The following is an 18846-nucleotide window of genomic DNA, read 5'->3' as shown; positions in this document are numbered from 1 at the left end:
GGAGCCCCCGGAGCACCTCCAGAGCCACCCCCCACTCCTCCAGACTCTGCCCGGGGAAGGGCCACTCTGGCTGGGCATGGCCTCCACTGAGCACCCCCTGGAACCCCTGGAGCCCCCGGAGCAGCTCCAGAGCCACCCCCCACTCTCCCCAGACTCTGCCCGGGGAAGGGACACTCTGGCCGGGCATGGCCTCCGCTGAGCACCCCCTGGAACCCCTGGAGCCACCGGAGGCCCTCCACAGCCACCCCCCACTCTCCCCAGACTCACCCCGGGGAAGGGCCACTCCGGCCGGGCATGGCCTCCGCTGAGCACCGCCTGGAGCCATCTCGGAGAGCTCCGGGCCCCTGGAGCCACCACGGACAGCTCCGGGCCCCTGGAGCCACCTTGGAGAGCTCCGGGCACCTCCGGCCGGGCATGGCCCCCACTGTTCACCCCCTGGAACCCCTGGAGCCCCCGGAGGACCTCCAGAGCCACCCACCACTCTCCCCAGACTCTGCCCGGGGAAGGGACACTCTGGCCGGGCATGGCCTCCGCCGAGCACCCCCTGGAACCCCTGGAGCCCCCGGAGCAGCTCCAGAGCCACCCCCCACTCTCCCCAGACTCTGCCCGGGGAAGGGACACTCTGGCCGGGCATGGCCTCCGCCGAGCACCCCCTGGAACCCCTGGAGCACCTCCAGGGCCACCCCCCACTCCTCCAGACTCTGCCCGGGGAAGGGCCACTCTGGCTGGGCATGGCCTCCGCCGAGCACCCCCTGGAACCCCTGGAGCCCCTCCAGAGCCACCCCGCATTCCCCCAAACTCAGTCTGGGGACGGGCCACTCTTCCCCGGGTTGCAGGCTCTGGGACTCCGGGGATGACCACCGGGGACCAGGCCCTCCCTTCGAACCCGGGGACCCACACTTAAGCACCCCCACACGGGCTACACACCCTTGTTTCAGCCCCCTGGAGGTCCGTGCCCTTGGTACTATACCATGGAAGTCCGTGCCCTTGGTACTCCGACTGGAGTACCAAGGGAACGACCCAGCACTCACCACAGAGGCTCGCGCCGGCCCCGGCCCACCTTTCGTCCCCGGGTACCCACACTTAAGCACCCCAACACGAGCTACACACCCTTGGTGCAGCCCCCTGGAAGTCCGTGCCCTTGGTACTCTGAGCCACTTTAAAAGATAAAAAGCACCAGGACCCCAAGGCCCTGGCTCCCCTGTCCCCTACACCACACTTGGAGGCAGGGCCCTTGCCCTCCACTGGCTGCCCCCGCGCCCAATGTACTCCATAACCGAAGAAGAGAGGGGGACCCGGAGGCCGGCCTACTAGGGTAACAGGTTTAATTTAGAGCCGGGGCTCTGGACCACAAATGCCAACAACCCCGCAGTGCGCAGGAGCCTTCGAAGCTGGATAAAACCAGAACGGGGCCCTACGATGGCGGGTCTTGAGTGCCAATAGACCAAGCTCCTTGTCTGGTATACATAGAACCATGATTTGTACCATTTTCATGGTTGATTCATGGATGATCCCTGCTCCGCCTCACGCGAGTTGGACGGCTGGGTGCCTTTTATCCATGAGGCACTGCACTGCCTCCGGCAGCCGAGTTCGGGGCCCGGTGAGGGCTCCAGGGGCTCCGACCCGGAGCCTCCGACCCGCAGAAGGTGCTCCCTGGCCGGGCAAAGTCTGGCCGTATGCGGGGTGGATGGCCCTGGGTCTGGGCGGCGCTAAGATCACGGAGCGGGTCACCTCCGCGTACAGCCCGTGGTCAGCGTGACACCGTGCTCTGCCCCGAGCAATCAGAGCAAACAGGAAGCTTCTGGAAGTGCCCGGGAGTCTGGTAAAATCAAGCCGAAAATAGACCCTCTCATGCCGGGTCTGAGCGGCGCTTAGAGCCCGGAGGAGCGCGGAGCGCGGGGCTACATTCAGAGGCTCCGTGATCCGACGCTCACCTCCGCACCTCCGAACCATGACTTGACATTACGGCTGTGAAGGAGCCTTGGAAGCTGGATAAAACCAGAACGGGGCCCATCGATCGCGGTTCTCGTGTGCCCGTCAAACGAGCTCCTTGCCCGGTATCCGCACAACCAGGAAATGTACCTGTTTCGATTGCGAAAAACGTCATTCTCAAAAACCGCCCGCCCCTCCCTCCCAGCATTACCATTTTGCACATTCCGCGTGAGAGCAGCGTAAGAATTTCTCGGGAGCAGCGTGATTTAGCCCGGGAATCTTGAGCTGAACGCTCATTCCCACGAGCCCAAAAAACGACTAAGTCCAACGGATTATAGTGTACTATTGCCGAAAAACGACAGAGTCCCTCGGGTATAGTGTACTATTGCCGAAAAACGACAGAGTCCCTCGGGTATAGTGTACTATTGCCGAAAAACGACAGAGTCCCTCGGGTATAGTGTACTATTGCCGAAAAACGACAGAGTCCCTCGGGTATAGTGTACTATTGCCGAAAAACGACAGAGTCCCTCGGGTATAGTGTACTATTGGCTGGAAGCTCGGTTTTTTTTCTAAGACCAGCAGGGGTATATGGTACTATATTCTGGTGGTCAGATCACCTCCAGGCCCCAGGGGAGTGCTTTTCTGGGGGCAAACTGTGCACTGATGATGGGGGATTATTTCATTTTGCTCATTTTGGTGTTTTTTCACATTCTAACCCTTTAAGCGCCAAAGTCGCAGAAATGCAACTTTACCGTACAAGGAAATTAATGAAATAATAGTAGAAAATGAATCACTTCAGTCATTGGTCGGTTCGGTGCAACTTCCCTTTATTAGCCAGGTATGATCCAGGGCAGATCCGGTAAGGAAAAAAATGGCTGGAGGAAGTACACGTGGCATGCAATTTACAGCAGATTCTGACTCTGAAGGGTATTATCTCCCCGAGAGTGACGATGGATTTCCAAGTGGAGATGAAGGGACTTCGAAACAACGGACAGGTGCAAAGGACAGACGGAGGCGAGGAACCAGTGGAACCAGTGGCTGCAGTAAAACTTGCCCGGTGGATGAGAGCTGGGACATGCTGAGAGAGGTCGAGGTATTTGAGGCATGGATCAAACCTTTTGAAGACCCAGTTGGCTACACAGGAGAGATGGATCTGACGGATGCTAATCCATTTGATATTCTGTCACTCTTTCTGACCGATCAGTTTTGGACTTTCATTACTGATGAGACAAATAGATATGCACATCAGTGTATGGCACCTATGATTCTGAAGCCACATTCAAGATTTCTTGAGTGGTATGATGTATCAGTCACCGAAATGAAAGCTTTCTTCGCTTTGCATCTCTCCATGGGCCTTGTTGAGAAACCTGAAATCGAGGATTACTGGGGAACATTTTGGCTTACACAAACGCCTGGATTTGGAAATGTAATGTCAAGAAACAGATTTGAAATCATTCTTTCGTTCTTTCATTTTGTCAACAATAATGATTATGTGAGAACAGGCGGGCCCGGGCACGATAAACTGTTCAAAGTCCGCCCAATAATAGATTTGATTATTCCCAAATTTGCAGCAGTTTACAGTCCAATCAAGGAGCTTTCTTTAGATGAAATGACAATAGCTTTCAAGGGGAGATCTTCACTAAAATGTTACTCTCCGAATAAACCTGACAAATATGGCTATAGAGTGTATGCCCTGAGTGAAAGCTGTTCAGGGTATGTTTTGCGCTGGTCAATGCACACTGGACAGTACAAAAATAATGCAAGCAACATCAGTGCAACACACGCAGTTGTCCGTGAGTTGGTTTCTCCCTTTACGGGCAAAGGACACGAGATTTACATGGACAGTTACTATACCTCGCCTGTAATTGCAAATGAATTAGCAGATTTGGAAACTGGACTGTGTGGGACGGTAAGGATTACCAGGTTGGGGATGCCAAAATGCCTTGGTAAAAGTGTCTTACAGCTGAAAAAAGGAGATGACCCAGTTTTTTGCAGAAAGGGAAAACTCCTGGCTTGTGCTTGGCACGATACTAAACGTCTCACCATGTTGTCCACAGTCCATGGAAATGATTGTGTTCAGAGGAGGATCCGATCCAAGACAGATGACACTGGCTTCCGTGACATCAAAAGACCTGTATGTGTCGACCAGTACAACGCCTACATGGGTGGAGTGGACACTGCTGACCAGAGGATGAAGACATACCTCTTTCCACACAGGTCCCGGAAATGGTATCATCGCATATTCAATGCCATTATAAGCATAAGTATTGTCAACTCACACATCATATACACCAAATCCACTCCAGGCCCACACAAACCTTTAAAGGTTTACATTCAGAACATTATTGATGCATTACTGGCTGATCACTCCAAAAAACAAGAAAGGCGCTCAAGACCGGAGGGTGAAATGCCACAGAGACTCACAGAGCGTCATTGGCTTTGTCAAGCAGAGGGACGTCCAGACTGCGCCGTGTGCTCTGACCGCTCTCGTACCAAAGGCAGGCGGCAAACAAAGTACAGGTGCCGTCAGTGTGGCGTTGGCCTCTGTGCGGTTCCATGCAACGAGAGATACCATACGCTAAAAAACTTTAAATGCTGTCATTTGGATATGTAAAAGTGCAGGGTACCTTGACCCTGGATGGACATCTTTTCTGTGATGGCTCTCTCCTTTCTTCACTGCTTTCTCCACAACCTGCCTGGCACCAATGATGGATGTATAAGTTGGAAAAATAAAAAAAATGAAAAAAATACATAATAAATACCGTGTTTGTCATCATTTGGTCAGAACTTGTAATCAGGGCCCGAGTTTGAAGATGTGAGCAAAAGGGGTGAAAATGGGTTAAAATGTGAAAAAACACCAAAATGAGCAAAATGAAATAATCCCCCATCATCAGTGCACTGTTTGCCCCCAGAAAAGCACTCCCCTGGGGCCTGGAGGTGATCTGACCACCAGAATATAGTACCATATACCCCTGCTGGACTTAGAAAAAAAACCGAGCTTCCAGCCAATAGTACACTATACCCGAGGGACTCTGTCGTTTTTCGGCAATAGTACACTATACCCGAGGGACTCTGTCGTTTTTCGGCAATAGTACACTATACCCGAGGGACTCTGTCGTTTTTCGGCAATAGTACACTATACCCGAGGGACTCTGTCGTTTTTCGGCAATAGTACACTATACCCGAGGGACTCTGTCGTTTTTCGGCAATAGTACACTATACCCGAGGGACTCTGTCGTTTTTCCGGGCCGTAGTATGAAGTTGTGAGCAAAAGGGGTGAAAATGGGTTAAAATGTGAAAAAACACCAAAATGAGCAAAATGAAATAATCCCCCATCATCAGTGCACTGTTTGCCCCCAGAAAAGCACTCCCCTGGGGCCTGGAGGTGATCTGACCATCAGAGTATAGCACCATATGCCCCTGAGGGACTTAGAGTAAAAACCGAAATAGTACACTATACCTGAAAAGACTCTGTCATTTTTCGGCAATAGTACACTATACCCGAGCGACTCTGTCGTTTTTCCGGGCCGTAGTATGAAGTTGTGAGCAAAAGGGGTGAAAATGGGTTAAAATGTGAAAAAACACCAAAATGAGCAAAATGAAATAATCCCCCATCATCAGTGCACTGTTTGCCCCCAGAAAAGCACTCCAATGGGGCCTGGAGGTGATCTGACCATCAGAGTATAGCACCATATGCCCCTGAGGGACTTAGAGTAAAAACCGAAATAGTACACTATACCTGAAAAGACTCTGTCATTTTTCGGCAATAGTACACTATACCAGAGCGACTCTGTCGTTTTTCGGCAATAGTACACTATAATCCGTTGGACTTAGTCGTTTTTTGGGCTCGTGGGAATAAGCGTTCAGCTCAAAATTCCCGGGCTAAATCACGCTGCTCCCGATAAATTCTTACGCTGCTCTCACGCGGAATGTGCAAAATGGTAATGCTGGGAGGGAGGGGCGGGCGGTTTTTGAGAATGACGTTTTTCGCAATCGAAACAGGTACATTTCCTGGTTGTGCGGATACCGGGCAAGGAGCTCGTTTGACGGGCACACGAGAACCGCGATCGATGGGCCCCGTTCTGGTTTTATCCAGCTTCCAAGGCTCCTTCACAGCCGTAATGTCAAGTCATGGTTCGGAGGTGCGGAGGTGAGCGTCGGATCACGGAGCCTCTGAATGGAGCCCCGCGCTCCGCGCTCCACCGGGCTCTAAGCGCCGCTCAGACCCGGCATGAGAGGGTCTATTTTCGGCTTGATTTTACCAGACTCCCGGGCACTTCCAGAAGCTTCCTGTTTGCTCTGATTGCTCGGGGCAGAGCACGGTGTCACGCTGACCACGGGCTGTACGCGGAGGTGAGAGCTGGTTGTAAGGCGGATCACGGAGCCTCTGAATGGAGCCCCGCGCTCCGCGCTCCTCCGGGCTCTAAGTGCCGCTCAGACCCGGCATGAGAGGGTCTATTTTCGGCTTGATTTTACCAGACTCCCGGGCACTTCCAGAAGCTTCCTGTTTGCTCTGATTGCTCGGGGCAGAGCACGGTGTCACGCTGACCACGGGCTGTACGCGGAGGTGACCCGCTCCGTGATCTTAGCGCCGCCCAGACCCAGGGCCATCCACCCCACATACGGCCAGACTTTGCCCGGCCAGGGAGCACCTTCTGCGGGTCGGAGGCTCCGGGTCGGAGCCCCTGGAGCCTGGAGCCCTCACCGGGCCCCGAACTCGGCTGCCGGAGGCAGTGCAGTGCCTCATGGATAAAAGGCACCCAGCCGTCCAACTCGCGTGAGGCGGAGCAGGGATCATCCGTGAATCAACCATGAAAATGGTACAAATCATGGTTCTATGTATACCAGACAAGGAGCTTGGTCTATTGGCACTCAAGACCCGCCATCGTAGGGCCCCGTTCTGGTTTTATCCAGCTTCGAAGGCTCCTGCGCACTGCGGGTTTGTTTACATTTTGCGGCTGTGGTTTGCTCCGGCTAACCTCACGCCGGACACGTTGGAAGCGAGGCCGAGACAGAGGTCCCACCAGGCGCGGGGCTTCAGTCTGACTGGCTTCCCCCGCGCCTGGCCCCTTGTCTCCGGAGATGGGACCGTCACTCACCCCCGCACTGAAGGACGCGCGGCTTGAAGGATGATGGCTGCGCTTAGCCCCTGTGCCAGGGGCTCTGAGCCAGTCCCCTTCAGCCTCAACGCGTCCGGTGGGAACACAGTCCGGGTCCATTGTCACTCACCCCTGCGCAGAAGGACGCGCGGCTTGAAGGATGATGGCTGCGCTTAGCCCCTGGGCCCAAGGGCTCTGCGCCAGTCCCCTTCAGCCTCAACGTGTCCGATGGCTCTGCGCGGGGCGGGGGGCAGGGCCGGCGCATATTTTTGGTCCGACTCCGGTCCCTTCCTCGTCTCTGAGTTTGTCAAATGCAGCGCCTGTCCAGGGCTCACTTTGCTATCAACTGGCTGGTCACCGCCATCGTAGGGCCCCGTTCTGGTTTCATCCAGCTTCGAAAGCTCCTGCGCACTGCGGGGTTGTTGGCATTTGTGGTCCTGATTTGCGCTGGCTCACCCTTACGCTGGACACAGCGCCAGATGATATATTTGGTCCGACTCCGGTCCCTTCCTCGTCTCTGAGTTTGTCAAATGCAGCGCCTGTCCAGGGCTCACTTTGCTATCAACTGGCTGGTCACCGCCATCGTAGGGCCCCGTTCTGGTTTCATCCAGCTTCGAAGGCTCCTGCGCACTGCGGGGTTGTTGGCATTTGTGGTCCTGATTTGCGCTGGCTCACCCTTACGCTGGACACAGCGCCAGATGATATATTTGGTCCGACTCCGGTCCCTTCCTCGTCTCTGAGTTTGTCAAATGCAGCGCCTGTCCAGGGCTCACTTTGCTATCAACTGGCTGGTCACCGCCATCGTAGGGCCCCGTTCTGGTTTCATCCAGCTTCGAAGGCTCCTGCGCACTGCGGGGTTGTTGGCATTTGTGGTCCTGATTTGCGCTGGCTCACCCTTACGCTGGACACAGCGCCAGATGATATATTTGGTCCGACTCCGGTCCCTTCCTCGTCTCTGAGTTTGTCAAATGCAGCGCCTGTCCAGGGCTCACTTTGCTATCAACTGGCTGGTCACCGCCATCGTAGGGCCCCGTTCTGGTTTCATCCAGCTTCGAAGGCTCCTGCGCACTGCGGGGTTGTTGGCATTTGTGGTCCAGAGCCCCGGCTCTAAATTAAACCTGTTACCCTAGTAGGCCGGCCTCCGGGTCCCCCTCTCTTCTTCGGTTATGGAGTACATTGGGCGCGGGGGCAGCCAGTGGAGGGCAAGGGCCCTGCCTCCAAGTGTGGTGTAGGGGACAGGGGAGCCAGGGCCTTGGGGTCCTGGTGCTTTTTATCTTTTAAAGTGGCTCAGAGTACCAAGGGCACGGACTTCCAGGGGGCTGCACCAAGGGTGTGTAGCTCGTGTTGGGGTGCTTAAGTGTGGGTACCCGGGGACGAAAGGTGGGCCGGGGCCGGCGCGAGCCTCTGTGGTGAGTGCTGGGCCGTTCCCTTGGTACTCCAGTCGGAGTACCAAGGGCACGGACTTCCATGGTATAGTACCAAGGGCTTGGACCTGCAGGGGGCTGAAACAAGGGTGTGTAGCCCGTGTGGGGGTGCTTAAGTGTGGGTCCCCGGGTTCGAAGGGAGGGCCTGGTCCCCGGTGGTCATCCCCGGAGTCCCAGAGCCTGCAAACCGGGGAAGAGTGGCCCGTCCCCAGACTGAGTTTGGGGGAATGCGGGGTGGCTCTGGAGGGGCTCCAGGGGTTCCAGGGGGTGCTCGGCGGAGGCCATGCCCAGCCAGAGTGGCCCTTCCCCGGGCAGAATCTGGGGAGAGTGGGGAGTGGCTCTGGAGGTGCTCCGGAGGCTCCAGGGGTTCCAGGGGGTGCTCGGCGGAGGCCATGCCCAGCCAGAGTGGCCCTTCCCCGGGCATAGTCTGGGGAGAGTGGGGGGTGGCTCTGGAGGTGCTCCGGGGGCTCCAGGGGGTGCTCAGTGGAGGCCATGCCCAGCCAGAGTGTCCCTTCCCCGGGCAGAGTCTGGAGGAGTGGGGGGTGGCTCTGGAGGTGCTCCGGGGGCTCCAGGGGGTGCTCAGCGGAGGCCATGCCCAGCCAGAGTGGCCCTTCCCCGGGGTGAGTCTGGGGAGAGTGGGGGGTGGCTCTGGAGGTGCTCCGGGGGCTCCAGGGGGTGCTCAGCGGAGGCCATGCCCAGCCAGAGTGGCCCTTCCCCGGGCATAGTCTGGGGAGAGTGGGGGGTGGCTCTGGAGGTGCTCTGGGGGCTCCAGAGGGTGCTCAGTGGAGGCCATGCCCAGCCAGAGTGGCCCTTCCCCGGGCAGAGTCTGGGGAGAGTGGGGGGTGGCTCTGGAGGTGCTCCGGGGGCTCCAGGGGTTCCAGGGGGTGCTCAGTGGGGGCCATGCCCAGCCAGAGTGGCCCTTCCCCGGGCAAAGTCTGGAGGAGTGGGGGGTGGCTCTGGAGGGGTTCCAGGGGGTGCTCGGCGGAGGCCATGCCCAGCCAGAGTGGCCCTTCCCCGGGCAAAGTCTGGTCGTGTGCGGGGTGGATGATCCCTGCTCCGCCTCACGCGAGTTCGAGACCGGCTGGGTGCCCTTTTATCCATGAGGCACTGCACTGCCTCCGGCAGCCGAGTTCGGGGCCCGGTGAGGGCTCCAGGCTCCAGGGGCTCCGACCCGGAGCCTCCGACCCGCAGAAGGTGCTCCCTGGCCGGGCAAAGTCTGGCCGTGTGCGGGGTGGATGATCCCTGCTCCGCCTCACGTGAGTTCGAGACCGGCTGGGTGCCCTTTTATCCATGAGGCACTGCACTGCCTCCGGCAGCCGAGTTCGGGGCCCGGTGAGGGCTCCAGGCTCCAGGGGCTCCGACCCGGAGCCTCCGACCCGCAGAAGGTGCTCTCTGGCCGGGCAAAGTCTGGCCGTGTGCGGGGTGGATGATCCCTGCTCCGCCTCACGCGAGTTCGAGACCGGCTGGGTGCCCTTTTATCCATGAGGCACTGCACTGCCTCCGGCAGCCGAGTTCGGGGCCCGGTGAGGGCTCCAGGCTCCAGGGGCTCCGACCCGGAGCCTCCGACCCGCAGAAGGTGCTCCCTGGCCGGGCAAAGTCTGGCCGTGTGCGGGGTGGATGATCCCTGCTCCGCCTCACGCGAGTTCGAGACCGGCTGGGTGCCCTTTTATCCATGAGGCACTGCACTGCCTCCGGCAGCCGAGTTCGGGGCCCGGTGAGGGCTCCAGGCTCCAGGGGCTCCGACCCGGAGCCTCCGACCCGCAGAAGGTGCTCCCTGGCCGGGCAAAGTCTGGCCGTGTGCGGGGTGGATGATCCCTGCTCCGCCTCACGCGAGTTCGAGACCGGCTGGGTGCCCTTTTATCCAAGAATCAACTGGAGTGTGGAGCTTCTACGGGCCTCCAGGGGCACTGCCGACCCAGAGCTGTGCCCCGGCTTCAGTTCTCTGTATCTCAGGAAGTTTTTTATTTATACATTTATTTCATCCATAATCTCTGGCGCCTAAAGGGTTATCAGTCCTTGGGGCTTGGGGCTAGGCTTGGCGTTTGTCAAATATTTATTTATTTTTGTCCACCTTTATTTACAAAAAATACAGAAGATGGCAGCAGATGATAAGGTATTGAAACCAAAAACTCTGTATTCTAACCCTTTAAGCGCCAAAGTCGCAGAAATGCAACTTTACCGTACAAGGAAATTAATGAAATAATAGTAGAAAATGAATCACTTCAGTCATTGGTCGGTTCGGTGCAACTTCCCTTTATTAGCCAGGTATGATCCAGGGCAGATCCGGTAAGGAAAAAAATGGCTGGAGGAAGTACACGTGGCATGCAATTTACAGCAGATTCTGACTCTGAAGGGTATTATCTCCCCGAGAGTGACGATGGATTTCCAAGTGGAGATGAAGGGACTTCGAAACAACGGACAGGTGCAAAGGACAGACGGAGGCGAGGAACCAGTGGAACCAGTGGCTGCAGTAAAACTTGCCCGGTGGATGAGAGCTGGGACATGCTGAGAGAGGTCGAGGTATTTGAGGCATGGATCAAACCTTTTGAAGACCCAGTTGGCTACACAGGAGAGATGGATCTGACGGATGCTAATCCATTTGATATTCTGTCACTCTTTCTGACCGATCAGTTTTGGACTTTCATTACTGATGAGACAAATAGATATGCACATCAGTGTATGGCACCTATGATTCTGAAGCCACATTCAAGATTTCTTGAGTGGTATGATGTATCAGTCACCGAAATGAAAGCTTTCTTCGCTTTGCATCTCTCCATGGGCCTTGTTGAGAAACCTGAAATCGAGGATTACTGGGGAACATTTTGGCTTACACAAACGCCTGGATTTGGAAATGTAATGTCAAGAAACAGATTTGAAATCATTCTTTCGTTCTTTCATTTTGTCAACAATAATGATTATGTGAGAACAGGCGAGCCCGGGCACGATAAACTGTTCAAAGTCCGCCCAATAATAGATTTGATTATTCCCAAATTTGCAGCAGTTTACAGTCCAATCAAGGAGCTTTCTTTAGATGAAATGACAATAGCTTTCAAGGGGAGATCTTCACTAAAATGTTACTCTCCGAATAAACCTGACAAATATGGCTATAGAGTGTATGCCCTGAGTGAAAGCTGTTCAGGGTATGTTTTGCGCTGGTCAATGCACACTGGACAGTACAAAAATAATGCAAGCAACATCAGTGCAACACACGCAGTTGTCCGTGAGTTGGTTTCTCCCTTTACGGGCAAAGGACACGAGATTTACATGGACAGTTACTATACCTCGCCTGTAATTGCAAATGAATTAGCAGATTTGGAAACTGGACTGTGTGGGACGGTAAGGATTACCAGGTTGGGGATGCCAAAATGCCTTGGTAAAAGTGTCTTACAGCTGAAAAAAGGAGATGACCCAGTTTTTTGCAGAAAGGGAAAACTCCTGGCTTGTGCTTGGCACGATACTAAACGTCTCACCATGTTGTCCACAGTCCATGGAAATGATTGTGTTCAGAGGAGGATCCGATCCAAGACAGATGACACTGGCTTCCGTGACATCAAAAGACCTGTATGTGTCGACCAGTACAACGCCTACATGGGTGGAGTGGACACTGCTGACCAGAGGATGAAGACATACCTCTTTCCACACAGGTCCCGGAAATGGTATCATCGCATATTCAATGCCATTATAAGCATAAGTATTGTCAACTCACACATCATATACACCAAATCCACTCCAGGCCCACACAAACCTTTAAAGGTTTACATTCAGAACATTATTGATGCATTACTGGCTGATCACTCCAAAAAACAAGAAAGGCGCTCAAGACCGGAGGGTGAAATGCCACAGAGACTCACAGAGCGTCATTGGCTTTGTCAAGCAGAGGGACGTCCAGACTGCGCCGTGTGCTCTGACCGCTCTCGTACCAAAGGCAGGCGGCAAACAAAGTACAGGTGCCGTCAGTGTGGCGTTGGCCTCTGTGCGGTTCCATGCAACGAGAGATACCATACGCTAAAAAACTTTAAATGCTGTCATTTGGATATGTAAAAGTGCAGGGTACCTTGACCCTGGATGGACATCTTTTCTGTGATGGCTCTCTCCTTTCTTCACTGCTTTCTCCACAACCTGCCTGGCACCAATGATGGATGTATAAGTTGGAAAAATAAAAAAAATGAAAAAAATACATAATAAATACCGTGTTTGTCATCATTTGGTCAGAACTTGTAATCAGGGCCCGAGTTTGAAGATGTGAGCAAAAGGGGTGAAAATGGGTTAAAATGTGAAAAAACACCAAAATGAGCAAAATGAAATAATCCCCCATCATCAGTGCACAGTTTGCCCCCAGAAAAGCACTCCCCTGGGGCCTGGAGGTGATCTGACCACCAGAATATAGTACCATATACCCCTGCTGGTCTTAGAAAAAAAACCGAGCTTCCAGCCAATAGTACACTATACCCGAGGGACTCTGTCGTTTTTCGGCAATAGTACACTATACCCGAGGGACTCTGTCGTTTTTCGGCAATAGTACACTATACCCGAGGGACTCTGTCGTTTTTCGGCAATAGTACACTATACCCGAGGGACTCTGTCGTTTTTCGGCAATAGTACACTATACCCGAGGGACTCTGTCGTTTTTCGGCAATAGTACACTATACCCGAGGGACTCTGTCGTTTTTCGGCAATAGTACACTATACCCGAGGGACTCTGTCGTTTTTCGGCAATAGTACACTATACCCGAGGGACTCTGTCGTTTTTCCGGGCCGTAGTATGAAGTTGTGAGCAAAAGGGGTGAAAATGGGTTAAAATGTGAAAAAACACCAAAATGAGCAAAATGAAATAATCCCCCATCATCAGTGCACTGTTTGCCCCCAGAAAAGCACTCCCCTGGGGCCTGGAGGTGATCTGACCATCAGAGTATAGCACCATATGCCCCTGAGGGACTTAGAGTAAAAACCGAAATAGTACACTATACCTGAAAAGACTCTGTCATTTTTCGGCAATAGTACACTATACCCGAGCGACTCTGTCGTTTTTCCGGGCCGTAGTATGAAGTTGTGAGCAAATGGGGTGAAAATGGGTTAAAATGTGAAAAAACACCAAAATGAGCAAAATGAAATAATCCCCCATCATCAGTGCACTGTTTGCCCCCAGAAAAGCACTCCCCTGGGGCCTGGAGGTGATCTGACCATCATAGTATAGCACCCCATGCCCCTGAGGGACTTAGAGTAAAAACCGAAATAGTACACTATACCTGAAAAGACTCTGTCGTTTTTCGGCAATAGTACACTATATACCGTTGGACTTAGTCGTTTTTTGGGCTCGTGGGAATAAGCGTTCAGCTCAAAATTCCCGGGCTAAATCACGCTGCTCCCGAGAAATTCTTACGCTGCTCTCACGCAGAATGTGCAAAATGGTAATGCTGGGAGGGAGGGGCGGGCGGTTTTTGAGAATGACGTTTTTCGCAATCGAAACAGGTACATTTCCTGGTTGTGCGGATACCGGGCAAGGAGCTCGTTTGACGGGCACACGAGAACCGCGATCGATGGGCCCCGTTCTGGTTTTATCCAGCTTCCAAGGCTCCTTCACAGCCGTAATGTCAAGTCATGGTTCGGAGGTGCGGAGGTGAGCGTCGGATCACGGAGCCTCTGAATGGAGCCCCGCGCTCCGCGCTCCACCAGGCTCTAAGCGCCGCTCAGACCCGGCATGAGAGGGTCTATTTTCGGCTTGATTTTACCAGACTCCCGGGCACTTCCAGAAGCTTCCTGTTTGCTCTGATTGCTCGGGGCAGAGCACGGTGTCACGCTGACCACGGGCTGTACGCGGAGGTGAGAGCTGGTTGTAAGGCGGATCACGGAGCCTCTGAATGGAGCCCCGCGCTCCGCGCTCCTCCGGGCTCTAAGCGCCGCTCAGACCCGGCATGAGAGGGTCTATTTTCGGCTTGATTTTACCAGACTCCCGGGCACTTCCAGAAGCTTCCTGTTTGCTCTGATTGCTCGGGGCAGAGCACGGTGTCACGCTGACCACGGGCTGTACGCGGAGGTGACCCGCTCCGTGATCTTAGCGCCGCCCAGACCCAGGGCCATCCACCCCACATACGGCCAGACTTTGCCCGGCCAGGGAGCACCTTCTGCGGGTCGGAGGCTCCGGGTCGGAGCCCCTGGAGCCTGGAGCCCTCACCGGGCCCCGAACTCGGCTGCCGGAGGCAGTGCAGTGCCTCATGGATAAAAGGCACCCAGCCGTCCAACTCGCGTGAGGCGGAGCAGGGATCATCCGTGAATCAACCATGAAAATGGTACAAATCATGGTTCTATGTATACCAGACAAGGAGCTTGGTCTATTGGCACTCAAGACCCGCCATCGTAGGGCCCCGTTCTGGTTTTATCCAGCTTCGAAGGCTCCTGCGCACTGCGGGTTTGTTTACATTTTGCGGCTGTGGTTTGCTCCGGCTAACCTCACGCCGGACACGTTGGAAGCGAGGCCGAGACAGAGGTCCCACCAGGCGCGGGGCTTCAGTCTGACTGGCTTCCCCCGCGCCTGGCCCCTTGTCTCCGGAGATGGGACCGTCACTCACCCCCGCACTGAAGGACGCGCGGCTTGAAGGATGATGGCTGCGCTTAGCCCCTGTGCCAGGGGCTCTGAGCCAGTCCCCTTCAGCCTCAACGCGTCCGGTGGGAACACAGTCCGGGTCCATTGTCACTCACCCCTGCGCAGAAGGACGCGCGGCTTGAAGGATGATGGCTGCGCTTAGCCCCTGGGCCCAAGGGCTCTGCGCCAGTCCCCTTCAGCCTCAACGTGTCCGATGGCTCTGCGCGGGGCGGGGGGCAGGGCCGGCGCATATTTTTGGTCCGACTCCGGTCCCTTCCTCGTCTCTGAGTTTGTCAAATGCAGCGCCTGTCCAGGGCTCACTTTGCTATCAACTGGCTGGTCACCGCCATCGTAGGGCCCCGTTCTGGTTTCATCCAGCTTCGAAAGCTCCTGCGCACTGCGGGGTTGTTGGCATTTGTGGTCCTGATTTGCGCTGGCTCACCCTTACGCTGGACACAGCGCCAGATGATATATTTGGTCCGACTCCGGTCCCTTCCTCGTCTCTGAGTTTGTCAAATGCAGCGCCTGTCCAGGGCTCACTTTGCTATCAACTGGCTGGTCACCGCCATCGTAGGGCCCCGTTCTGGTTTCATCCAGCTTCGAAGGCTCCTGCGCACTGCGGGGTTGTTGGCATTTGTGGTCCTGATTTGCGCTGGCTCACCCTTACGCTGGACACAGCGCCAGATGATATATTTGGTCCGACTCCGGTCCCTTCCTCGTCTCTGAGTTTGTCAAATGCAGCGCCTGTCCAGGGCTCACTTTGCTATCAACTGGCTGGTCACCGCCATCGTAGGGCCCCGTTCTGGTTTCATCCAGCTTCGAAGGCTCCTGCGCACTGCGGGGTTGTTGGCATTTGTGGTCCAGAGCCCCGGCTCTAAATTAAACCTGTTACCCTAGTAGGCCGGCCTCCGGGTCCCCCTCTCTTCTTCGGTTATGGAGTACATTGGGCGCGGGGGCAGCCAGTGGAGGGCAAGGGCCCTGCCTCCAAGTGTGGTGTAGGGGACAGGGGAGCCAGGGCCTTGGGGTCCTGGTGCTTTTTATCTTTTAAAGTGGCTCAGAGTACCAAGGGCACGGACTTCCAGGGGGCTGCACCAAGGGTGTGTAGCTCGTGTTGGGGTGCTTAAGTGTGGGTACCCGGGGACGAAAGGTGGGCCGGGGCCGGCGCGAGCCTCTGTGGTGAGTGCTGGGCCGTTCCCTTTGTACTCCAGTCGGAGTACCAAGGGCACGGACTTCCATGGTATAGTACCAAGGGCACGGACCTCCAGGGGGCTGAAACAAGGGTGTGTAGCCCGTGTGGGGGTGCTTAAGTGTGGGTCCCCGGGTTCGAAGGGAGGGCCTGGTCCCCGGTGGTCATCCCCGGAGTCCCAGAGCCTGCAACCCGGGGAAGAGTGGCCCGTCCCCAGACTGAGTTTGGGGGAATGCGGGGTGGCTCTGGAGGGGCTCCAGGGGTTCCAGGGGGTGCTCGGTGGAGGCCATGCCCAGCCAGAGTGGCCCTTCCCCGGGCAGAATCTGGGGAGAGTGGGGGGTGGCTCTGGAGGTGCTCCGGGGGCTCCAGGGGTTCCAGGGGGTGCTCAGTGGGGGCCATGCCCAGCCAGAGTTGCCCTTCCCCGGGGTGAGTCTGGAGGAGTGGGGGGTGGCTCTGGAGGGGCTCCAGGGGTTCCAGGGGGTGCTCGGCGGAGGCCATGCCCAGCCAGAGTGGCCCTTCCCCGGGCATAGTCTGGGGAGAGTGGGGGGTGGCTCTGGAGGTGCTCCGGGGGCTCCAGGGGGTGCTCAGTGGAGGCCATGCCCAGCCAGAGTGGCCCTTCCCCGGGCAGAGTCTGGAGGAGTGGGGGGTGGCTCTGGAGGTGCTCCGGGGGCTCCAGGGGTTCCAGGGGGTGCTCGGCGGAGGCCATGCCCAGCCAGAGTGGCCCTTCCCCGGGCATAGTCTGGGGAGAGTGGGGGGTGGCTCTGGAGGTGCTCCGGGGGCTCCAGGGGGTGCTCAGTGGAGGCCATGCCCAGCCAGAGTGTCCCTTCCCCGTGCAGAGTCTGGAGGAGTGGGGGGTGGCTCTGGAGGTGCTCCGGGGGCTCCAGGGGTTCCAGGGGGTGCTCGGCGGAGGCCATGCCCAGCCAGAGTGGCCCTTCCCCGGGCATAGTCTGGGGAGAGTGGGGGGTGGCTCTGGAGGTGCTCCGGGGGCTCCAGGGGGTGCTCAGTGGAGGCCATGCCCAGCCAGAGTGGCCCATCCCCGGGCAGAGTCTGGAGGAGTGGGGGGTGGCTCTGGAGGTGCTCCGGGGGCTCCAGGGGTTCCAGGGGGTGCTCGGCGGAGGCCATGCCCAGCCAGAGTGGCCCTTCCCCGGGCAGAGTCTGGAGGAGTGGGGGGTGGCTCTGGAGGTGCTCCGGGGGCTCCAGGGGTTCCAGGGGGTGCTCAGCGGAGGCCATGCCCAGCCAGAGTTGCCCTTCCCCGGGGTGAGTCTGGAGGAGTGGGGGGTGGCTCTGGAGGGGCTCCAGGGGTTCCAGGGGGGTGCTCGGCGGAGGCCATGCCCAGCCAGAGTGGCCCTTCCCCGGGGTGAGTCTGGAGGAGTGGGGGGTGGCTCTGGAGGGGCTCCAGGGGTTCCAGGGGGTGCTCGGCGGAGGCCATGCCCAGCCAGAGTGGCCCTTCCCCGGGCATAGTCTGGGGAGAGTGGGGGGTGGCTCTGGAGGTGCTCCGGGGGCTCCAGGGGGTGCTCAGTGGAGGCCATGCCCAGCCAGAGTGGCCCTTCCCCGGGCATAGTCTGGGGAGAGTGGGGGGTGGCTCTGGAGGTGCTCCGGGGGCTTCAGGGGGTGCTCAGTGGAGGCCATGCCCAGCCAGAGTGTCCCTTCCCCGGGCAGAGTCTGGAGGAGTGGGGGGTGGCTCTGGAGGTGCTCCGGGGGCTCCAGGGGGTGCTCGGCGGAGGCCATGCCCAGCCAGAGTGGCCCTTCCCCGGGCATAGTCTGGGGAGAGTGGGGGGTGGCTCTGGAGGTGCTCCGGGGGCTCCAGGGGGTGCTCAGTGGAGGCCATGCCCAGCCAGAGTGTCCCTTCCCCGGGCAGAGTCTGGAGGAGTGGGGGGTGGCTCTGGAGGTGCTCCGGGGGCTCCAGGGGGTGCTCGGCGGAGGCCATGCCCAGCCAGAGTGGCCCTTCCCCGGGCATAGTCTGGGGAGAGTGGGGGGTGGCTCTGGAGGTGCTCCGGGGGCTCCAGGGGGTGCTCAGTGGAGGCCATGCCCAGCCATAGTGTCCCTTCCCCGGGCAGAGTCTGGAGGAGTGGGGGGTGGCTCTGGAGGTGCTCCGGGGGCTCCAGGGGTTCCAGGGGGTGCTCAGCGGAGGCCATGCCCAGCCAGAGTGGCCCTTCCCCGGGGTGAGTCTGGGGAGAGTGGGGGGTGGCTCTGGAGGTGCTCCGGGGGCTCCAGGGGGTGCTCAGCGGAGGCCATGCCCAGCCAGAGTGGCCCTTCCCCGGGCATAGTCTGGGGAGAGTGGGGGGTGGCTCTGGAGGTGCTCTGGGGGCTCCAGAGGGTGCTCAGTGGAGGCCATGCCCAGCCAGAGTGTCCCTTCCCCGGGCAGAGTCTGGAGGAGTGGGGGGTGGCTCTGGAGGTGCTCCGGGGGCTCCAGGGGGTGCTCGGCGGAGGCCATGCCCAGCCAGAGTGGCCCTTCCCCGGGCATAGTCTGGGGAGAGTGGGGGGTGGCTCTGGAGGTGCTCCGGGGGCTCCAGGGGGTGCTCAGTGGAGGCCATGCCCAGCCAGAGTGTCCCTTCCCCGGGCATAGTCTGGGGAGAGTGGGGGGTGGCTCTGGAGGTGCTCCGGGGGCTTCAGGGGGTGCTCAGT

The sequence above is a fragment of the Eucyclogobius newberryi genome, unplaced genomic scaffold (assembly GCF_026437365.1).
Source record: "Eucyclogobius newberryi isolate DKJ021-1_F unplaced genomic scaffold, fEucNew1.0.hap1 SCAF_13, whole genome shotgun sequence".
NCBI lineage: Eukaryota > Metazoa > Chordata > Actinopteri > Gobiiformes > Gobiidae > Eucyclogobius > Eucyclogobius newberryi.
Note: the sequence above shows the minus strand (reverse complement) of the source record.